General features: G+C 40.5%; 1 pseudogene; it reads right to left on the reverse strand.

Annotated features, from left to right (window-relative positions):
* Positions 1-2030: 2030 nt before the first annotated feature.
* LOC102517551 lies at positions 2031-3486 on the reverse strand (annotated as a pseudogene).
* Positions 3487-7089: the final 3603 nt, after the last annotated feature.

Raw genomic sequence — 7089 nt, forward strand, 5'->3', positions numbered from 1 at the left:
ACAGGCAAAAGCAGTACTCTTTCATGACTGCAGCTGACATAGCTGGTTTGTTCAGTGTGCCGTTTGTGTTTGAATTCTGGTGAAGTGCCCCAGGAGAAGTACAAACAAAGAGCTCGGAGAGGTCAAGTAAAAAGTGCTCGCTTCTAGCTGGAGTGGAAGTGTGCCCAAGGAAAGGATGCATGGAGAAGGAGGCACATGCATCAGACCTTAAAGATAAAGTGATTTAAATGTGCAGAGATTTTGGGTGGGGTGGCTCTGAAGCTTTGTTAAAAGCATTTCTAGCAGAGCAAACAGCATTGAAAAAAAGCAAGGAATGTGTCAATGTAGATTCATCCTTGGTGAAAAAAAAAAAAAAAAAGTACCATTCTGGGGAGTGATATTAATAACAGAGGAGGCTATGCCTGGGTGGGGGCCGGTGTTCAGGGGGGATACGGGAAATCTCCTGACTTCCCACTCAATTTGTTGTAAACCTAAAACTACTCTGTAAAAATTGTCTTTTAAAAAAAATAGGCAAGGAGACAGGGAAACATGGCAGGTGCATATAGAGTAGCAATTAGTTCCATCTGGCTGAAGCCAAGCATGGGGCAATAGTGGACAATAAGGCAGAAAAGGCAAGGAAGCAAGGACGAGGCAGGCAACCAGGGCAAAAGGAGAACCCCTGTGGCTGAGGTGACCTTCATGGTAGGTAGCCTGATGTCTACCTTACAGTGTCCAACAAGGTACAAGACGACGTCGGTTTTTATCTAGGTAGACTGAGTTGATATCCAAGGGGGGCTGTGATGACTAAGGCATGAAAACAAGGAATTTTAGGCAGTGGGGATGATAAATGCAATAAGTTGTACTTGAAGGTAGTCATTTCATCTTGGAGTAGGGTTGTGAGTCAGGTCTGTATAGATGGGAAAAGCTTCTTTTCAGACGGGCCGCTCCAACACGTCAGTTCTGTGACCTCTGACAAGTAATCTCACTTCTCTAAGCCTCAATTGCTTCATCTATGAAGCAGTCAGTAATAATATATGAGCACTCAATAGACACACAGACTGCCCAGCATGGTGCCTGGCAACCAGGGAAGCCACCTCTCTTCTCTTTGCTTCAAAAGGAGGAGGATGGAGATTCCTGATAGCAGGCTGCTTATCAGGGTATGGTCCCTGTCTCGGTGAGGGAACTACAGGGAAAATCCAGAACCCACAGCAGATGCCCTGTTTCGTGGAACAAGTCATCAGTGGGAATGAGAGGGGGAGGCTTTAGGACAGTTGGTCTTCAGATCCCCTCAGCATTGAGGTTGGGGCGAGGAACACCCCTCCTCTGGCAATTTTGAGTCTGCTGGCCTTGGGTGGGATTGGCTGAGGGACTGGGTGGGGCTGAGTTTGCAGGTCACAAGTCCTCAGTGTTTTAAGGTCATCTGGGAAGCAGGAGAAAAATGGAGAGTGGGGAGCAGGAGTTTGAATGTTATTCCAGTACGGCCTCAGGCTTGGAAGGAGGGCAGGGATGGGAGAGGGGAGAGACCTGAGACGTCACATGTCACTGCAGCCAGGCAGGTGACGGGGTGATGGGACAGCTCAGAGAGTGAAAACAGCATGGACCACTGCCTGGAAGCAGAAAGAAATGTAAGAGTCAAGAGATGGGCTCTCGTCATAGTTCTGCTAAGCTTTCTGAGCCTTGATTTCTCCATCACACGGACTTACAGTGACATTTCACTTACCCATAGGCTGTGATCTGAAACTTCCTCTATGCAAAATTCAGCCAAAACAGAAAAGTAAATTAGAATGGTTTGTATTTATTGACTAGATACAGCCTTTTTAGTGAGTTTACAATAATATAAGGCAACAGCCTCCTTACTTTAGAATCTCAAGTAAATAACATTTACAAAGAAAACCACCAATGAAAATTTTTTGAGCCTGGTTCTTCTAGAAAATGTTGGCTGAGCATTTAACTCTATACTGTCAGGACACCTGGCTGGCCCTTGAAATTAGCTCAGAGTGAGACTGAATTACTCATATTGTTCAATTTTTAAATTTATTTTTATTTTTTTAAACAGTGATAAAATATACTTTTATTTAGTTTGTTGAGTCAGAGGATCATAAAAAATACTGCTAAAGTAGATATCAGGCAAACAGAAAGGTGCTTTAGAAGTCCAGTTACCTTGGAGTTTAAACTAAGAGAAAAAGGTCATAATGTTTCCATGCAATACATACTTGGTTCTTTAAATAACAATTATGACAAACAACAGAAAAGAGAATTAAGGAATGCTGCACTTGTGATTCATACAAAACACCAACATTTTGCATTGTACATAATTTAAAGAAATGCCCCCAAACACTTTTCAAAATACTGTAGTAGCCAACACATAGACACATGCCTTAGGTGGCCACAGGAATGCAGTTTAGAAAGGGAAGAAAAAAAAAATCGCAATGGAGCTACTCAATTACTTCAGAATCACTGAGCAAGAAAAGCAACATTGAACTTCCATACTGGTTTTATGTAACTTCTATGCAGTACCTTGACTTAAGTCCAAGAGCGAAAGTTAAGACTCTCCTCCTCTACTTTTGGTAAACAACTGCATGGTAAACTTAGATGACTTTTCCCCCTGGATTTTACCTGGGCGTGGCCTTTTAAATTTTTTATTTAAAAGAGGGCAGGTTTAACACTTTTATACTGATGTCACCCATGTTAATATTTCTTGGGATCTCAGGAAGATTCACATTCTTTACAGCTGATACAGCGCGGGCTGGAGCTCCCGCTAAGCCAGCCTCAGACGTCTCCAGTTTGTTCTGTGCATCAGTCTGTGTAACAATCTCATTGACGTTGGTCTCCAACACCATTCCCCCATCACCATTTCTGCAAGAATATTGTGTATCTCGTCTACATGGAAAGTCAAATCCAGTTCACAGATTTTCAAAACACTTGTCTAATGTTTCCACAAATACTTGAATTAGATCTAAAATGCCAAGTTCACTTTCAGAAGAATCCACACAGAAGACAAAATATAATGTTGCTTAATGTCTATAAATCAGTTTTGTCGTCAGATCCTCCAATTAATAATCCTCCTTTTAGGAAATTACAAACATTTTCATCTCTCTTAAATTCCAAATGGCATGTCTCTCTGATGGTTCGCTGTGGTGTATCTTCATAGTAGGGCTGGTAGATATTGGAGAGCCGTGGTTTTCCTGTGGTGGTTAAAGATGAGGATCGCCTTAATCATGGCTGAGCCGGGGGAGACGGGGTGGGAGCTCAGGGCCAGGGCCGGGGTGGGGGGGTGGTGTGTGAGCCTCACCTCAGGATCTTGCCATTGGCAATCCTTCCCCACCCGTACCCTCATGCCCCTGAGCTGCGGGGTGGGATATTGTTCAATTTTTGATGGCTTACAAAACATAAAGTGTACCCTAAAGGTCGACAATCTTGCCACAATTGAAAAGATTATTTGGGGATTTTGTTTTTTGTTTGTTTTTTTGTTTGTTTTTGGACCAGGGAGGTATTTAGATTTATTTCTTTACCTATTTATTTATTTATTTTAACAGAGGTACTGGGGATTGGACCAGAACCTCGTGCATGCTAAGCATGCACTCTGCCACTGAGTTGCTCCCTCCCCACCTGAAAGATTATTTTAAATGTTCCATAAACCCTGGTGTCAGGGTCCAAAGTGGGGTATTAAAGGTGGCTTGAATGACGGTGGCATCATTAAAGTAACGTGACTCCTTTGAAGGGGACAGTGCTCATTTACTATGTAAATTCTGGCATATTATGGCATATTTATTTTTAAAATGCATCCCATAGAATCACATTTGAGAAAGCACTGATTATTATTAATCCCTTTACAAAAGTAAAAAGATTGTTGTCATATTGGACGCTGCCTTGGAACCTGGAGATTGCAGACCTCAAGTTCACCCTCACTGCTGTGGGCAGGATTAGTGTTCTCTCTCTGCCCCTGGCAGTCAGGCAGGTTGAAGACTGAATCCTGCCAAGACTCAATGACTACAGATGCCCGGGCTTGTCACAGAATATCCCCGGGCCTTCAGGAGACCGCCTTCCCAGTGGTGATTCAGAACAGAGGCTGACACTTTGCAAACAGCATTATCTTCAGCTCCACCTACACCTTCTTTGAAAGGCCACACCACGTTTGAGCACATCTGCTTTTCTTGAGATGTCTAGTCTAGCGCCATGAAGGTGGGCCCAGAGCCAGCACTCTTTGCCCAGACTTTGTTTCAAATTATTGTGAACTGAGTTCATTTTTAAAGCATGTAGTTTTAAAATGTAGGGTAAAGTCCTATTATTACATGAAGTATCGTAAGCCATTTATAACTCTATCAGGATGCACCAAGCCTGAAAATGGGAACAGTAAAGAGAGTATGTGGCATTTGGAAGGTTTTAGAATTATCAAATCTTAATGACTATGAAGCATTAAGATTTAATTATCTATGTATTCTCTTATTAAACTGTGTTATGACATCTTATTAAAAACACTTCTTTTCTACGCAGGGTCTTATAAAGCCATGGTTTAGGTAGACATGTCATTTCAGAATCGGCAATCCTTTCAAATGCACAAATGATTTTTGGGGATTTTTTTAATTGCAGAGATTGTTTGCTTTGCTTTAAATAACCAAACTTAACATCTAGAACTAACATTCTTAATGTAGATTTGGAAAATATAAGGAAAAAATTTTAATCTATAGATAATGACAGTTAACAATAACTTGATCAAAAATTAAAACTTACTCTGCAAAACACACCATTGAAAGAATAAAAAGGCAAACTATGGGCTGGGAGAGAATATTCCCAAATCATATAGTTGACAGAAGACTTGTACCCAGAATGAATAATGAACACTTAAGACTCAACAGTTAGAAAACAACCTAATTAAAAGACAGCAAATGACTTGAACAAACACTTAACCATAAAGGAGAATATATGACTGTCAAATAAGCACATGATGAGGTGTTCAATGTCATTAGTCATTAGGAAAATGCAAGTTAAACCATGATAAGATACCATGATTAACCTATTAGACTAGATAAAGTTTAAAGACTGGCAATACCATGTGTGGGGGAGAATGCAGAGCGAATGAAACTCACATGCCACTGGTGGGGATGCCAAATGGTACAGCCACTCTGGAAGATAGCTTGGCAGTTTCTTATCAGGTTAAACATACACTTACAATATAATCCAGCAATCCCATTTCTAGGTATTTACCCTAGAGAAATGAAAACGTGTGTTCACACAAAAACTACTATACAGATATTCATAGATTTATTTATAATCTCCAAAAACTGGTGACCACCTAAATCTTATCAGAGGGGTAGTGGGTTAAACATACTGTGATAAATACTGTTGACCTGAAACAAATAGACAGCCAGCTATTTCTCCAGCAAAGATGGGTTTATTCGGGATCAGCAGAGAACTGCAGTTCTGAATCTGCAACCATAGTGAGCCATGTGCAAGTCCTGGAAGGGCAAGGCAAGGAAAATGCTTTCATAGAGGGGAAAAGGAAGTTGGGAGGACTATCGTAAACAAAAAGTCCATGGTTTGTCATTGGCTGAGTCCTTGCCAGGAAAGAAGTCTTTCTTCGTCCTGTTGGACAATCAGTGCAGGGGATGACAACTCCCCTTCTGGTCTCTCAACTCTGAGGTTTCTGTTTATCAATTTTTTTACAATTCCTATAAGGGAATGGTCCTCATCCATAAAACAGAATGAAATTTTGATACATACTTGTATATATTAAAGAACTTGTATAAATCAGAAGATAGTTATGCCGATTAGAAGTCAGAAAAAAAAGTTTACCTAATATATGATTCCATTTATATGATGTTCTCAAAAACCAGAAGGATAATGACAGAAGATCAGTGGTTAGGTGTTACGGGATGTGTGGCCACAACTGGATAGCAAGAGGGAACTTTGCTGAGTGATAGAACTTTAAGGTATCCTGATGGTCGTAGCAGTTATATGAAACTAGATATGTGTTTAAGTTCATGAAACTGTTAAATTCATAGCTTACACACATACTCACACAAAAATCAACTTTATTGTATATCAATTAAAAATAAATAACAGCATGAGTAGGCATAGGGACTAGGGTTTCTATGAGATAAAAGTAATTTTATTGGTAAATTATGACAGCATAAAAATTTTTTAAAGTAGTTCCAGAATTTTAGTGGTCTTTATCCTGTAGGTTACAGCATATTTGAGACCAATCATCACATTTTTGCAGAAAAAGATTGTCCTCTCCCCTTTTCCAACTTAGAAATCTTTATTTTGCAATATTCAGGCGATCACAGAATTTGTCTAGTCATCCACACTAATCTTTTTCATACAGTTGCTCTGCACTGCTGGCATGTAAATTTTGATAACGGAAAGAGTTACTTGATTAAGAAATTAAGTCTTTGTTCAAGGGTCTCCTGAGGTTTTCTTTGCTGATGGAAACAAAATGATCCAATGCACAGAGTTAGGATGCTTGCCTTCCCAGATTGTAAGTGGACAGAGGTCTGTGGACAGGATAGAGCATGAGGGATGTAAAAGATGACCCCTTAGAGACAGAAGGAATGATTTCTGGATCAAAGAATATCTTATTCAAAGTCCAGAGATTTCCGTTGTATTGAAGACTAATCCTGCCTGCTTGGCTCAAAATTGCACAAAGGGGAGTTTTTTGGAAGGACAAAGGATCAGCTCAGGATGTAGTGAAATGCAAATTCTTAAGTTGAAGTGAGGTCATTTTCTTGCCTTGACTATGGATTCAAGCCATCAGGTATTTAGTGGGTGACAGCGTCCCGATCTCTGCTAGCGTGTTCTAGCTGAAAGACTTGGTTTGGGGGAGGCGGCTGGCCTCCTTTGAGTTGTGGTTCTGGCACAGGTGACTCCATGCTCGCACCTCTGTGATCTGTCTTTAGGTTCTCAGGGCTTTTGTGACTTTGTGGCAACCACACTGAGAAAGGAGTGCTGGGTGATTTCTTTGTGGGGATGTTGAGCCTTTGGGTATTCAGTTTTGGCAAATTTTTAAAGTGACAAATATCTCAATGAGAAATAAACTTGAGATGTATCATGGATGAGAATGATAATAACTATTTCTTCCAGAACAAATGGATTAAAAAAAAAAGAAAGAAA

Source organism: Camelus ferus, chromosome 35, assembly GCF_009834535.1.
Source record: "Camelus ferus isolate YT-003-E chromosome 35, BCGSAC_Cfer_1.0, whole genome shotgun sequence".
Taxonomy (NCBI): domain Eukaryota; kingdom Metazoa; phylum Chordata; class Mammalia; order Artiodactyla; family Camelidae; genus Camelus; species Camelus ferus.